The sequence below is a fragment of the Myripristis murdjan genome, chromosome 8, assembly GCF_902150065.1.
Source record: "Myripristis murdjan chromosome 8, fMyrMur1.1, whole genome shotgun sequence".
Classification (NCBI taxonomy): Eukaryota; Metazoa; Chordata; class Actinopteri; order Holocentriformes; family Holocentridae; genus Myripristis; species Myripristis murdjan.
In genome coordinates this window covers 33,583,530-33,586,029 of record NC_043987.1, presented here as the reverse complement: position 1 = coordinate 33,586,029, position 2,500 = coordinate 33,583,530, and the positions used below count along the sequence as shown (strand labels likewise).

At 40.4% G+C, this 2,500-nt stretch overlaps 1 protein-coding gene across 2 annotated transcripts in view; it reads right to left on the bottom strand.

Annotated features, from left to right (window-relative positions):
• LOC115363503 (neurabin-2-like) overlaps positions 1-2,500 on the bottom strand; it is a 44,211-nt gene that overhangs the window by 2,687 nt on the left and 39,024 nt on the right. The window lies entirely within an intron of this gene.

The window sequence follows — 2,500 nt, the reverse complement described above, 5'->3', positions numbered from 1 at the left end:
CACACACACACACAGGTACACAGGCAGACATAAAAAATAAAGAGGGAAAGAAATAAAGAGGAGAGTCAAATGTGTTTCATTTCCATCCAAAAGGCAGAGTGAATTCATAATGAATAAATCTGAGAAGGTAAACATCCAGTTTCCTAAATATGTCGACATGTAAAAACGGACACTTTTGATCGGGAGGCACAAACTCCTGGATCTTCATGTAGAAGATCCACAGTTACCACATTTAGTGAATCCACAAAAAGATCCACTGATCGGCTGGTAAACATAAAAATAAGACACTTGATAATCTGTCCTGCTGTTCCTGTGGTTGGATTTTTGTCTGAATTTGGAAAAGCGTTGTGCCTCTCCAAGCCGCCTGTGCTCTCATCTGCTTTTTCATTACACATCAAAACAGAGGACGGCTCATCTGAGAGAGGGACAGCAGCAGAACGCCTCTGCTGTGCTGCCCTCTAGGGGTGGAAACTGTTACAGCATGTGGCACACCTGCAGCCACATGCAGGTACTTTGTGACTGACAGCTGCTGGAAAATACTGAAACCACCACTGAAACTGAAACAGACGGTGAATGATGTGAAACAGATGAAGAGTGAAGCCTTGATTTGTCTATTCTCTGCTAACATTGAGCTAAATTGTATTAAACTGAATTATTAAGTTTATTTATTTATTTATTTATTTCATTGAAAAACAAAACAAACAAACAAACAAACAAAAAAACAATACACTATAAACACAACATTCCCAAATCTTGAATGAAAGCGAGCAGAAAGAAGAATAATCTTATTTAATCTGCCCCTTTATCCCAAAAAATCTATTTGCAAAGCACTTAAATCGAAACAACAACAACAAAATAAACAAAATTAAAATAAAATAGTAGTAATCTACTAATTCATGAAATTTCAACAATTTTAACTGAAGGAATAATGGATGAAGTTAAAGGTTTCTTAAAGTGCTGATCCCCTCTCTGAGTCTGTCCTGTCTCTCTAGTGTCTCTCTGAAAACAGGTGGACACTTCGTCTGAATCGTGGAAAAGCCTCCTCCTGCCTCCTCCTGCCTCCTCCTGACTCCTGCTGACTCCTCCTGACTCCTGCTGACTCCTCCTGCCTCCTCCTGCCTCCTCCTGATGCGCTGACCTGACGCTGGAGGCCACAGGCGTTCCTTGAGTTTCAAACAGGCGCCGGTGTAAACAAACACAGATCACACCAAATGAATTATTAATTGGCTGCTTTGGCTGCATGTTCCCAGGCAGTCTGTTACAGCTGCTCCACTGTTTGCAGCTTAAAAAAAAAACAAACAAAAAAAAAAAAAACAACCTTAATGAGGTGCAATGCTGGTCAGAAAAATTAGCCATTGTCTAAATTACAAAGTGCAGCGGCGCAGGCTTTGCTTTTATGTGCAATTATGCTGTTATGAGGCTGTTCCGCCCACGGCAGAGAGCTTTTTAATCAGTGTTGCTCACTCTTTTCACTGCAGCACACAAATACTAATAGCCATGCTCTTTTGTTTTTGATATTTCCGTGGGACTCGGGTTGGGTGGCCCGATGTTTTACAATGAGACCTGTGGCCTTCAGACTCTGACTGACGTTTTAAACAGTTTTTCACGTTGTTTTGCTTGATTTTTTTTCAGGTTTTTTGTTGTTGTGGCGACTTCAGATCACCGCTGGTTAGTCCACATTTACACAGAGAGATGAGAGTGATAAGCAGTAAGTGTAGTTACATGTTTAGATAGATAGATAGATAGATCTTTATTGTCATTGCTCAATCATATACGGTATAATAATGCAATGAAATTAGGGCTCAGTACTTTCGGTGCAGGGCAGAATTATAGTGAATATATAGTGAGTATATACAAACTCAGTGTCACTTTATCAGCTCCAGCTGTGCAGTCGAATGCAGCTCTGCCATAAACTCTACCTTTTAACAAAGTTTATAATGTTCAGTTTGTGCTGACGTTGTGCAGAATGTGTCACTTTAATTCTGTGTTTGTTACTGAGGTTGTAGTTTGCAGAGGTCTGCTACTGGACTGCATTGTACTGAGAGGGGTTTCTGATTTTTTGTCCTCCCCGTTTATACACAATTATGGGGGACAGAATAGTGGAAACAGCTGTCAGTAAAGTGCAGCACTAACTATGAGCTCAATGCCAAACACAGAAGTGAATGAACACCTCTGTTACCGTGACAGCAAGACAAGCTGAGCGTTACAGGCAGCAGGAGAGGAAACTGTATGGCACAACAGCTGGATTAGACTGGATTAGATTAGATTGTGCAGGTGGATCTCAGGTTATTGACTCGATAATCTAATGCGCTGATGGATGTTTTCATATTGTTTCCTCCTCTTTCCTGTATATTGTTGGTAAATGACCATGGTATATATGAGATAAGTGTTCAATGGTTTAACACACACCTACTCAATGATTAACTCTTATGTAATGTATATACATGTAGACAGAACTATACACATACACACTCAGTGGCGACTTTATTAGCTACGCTGG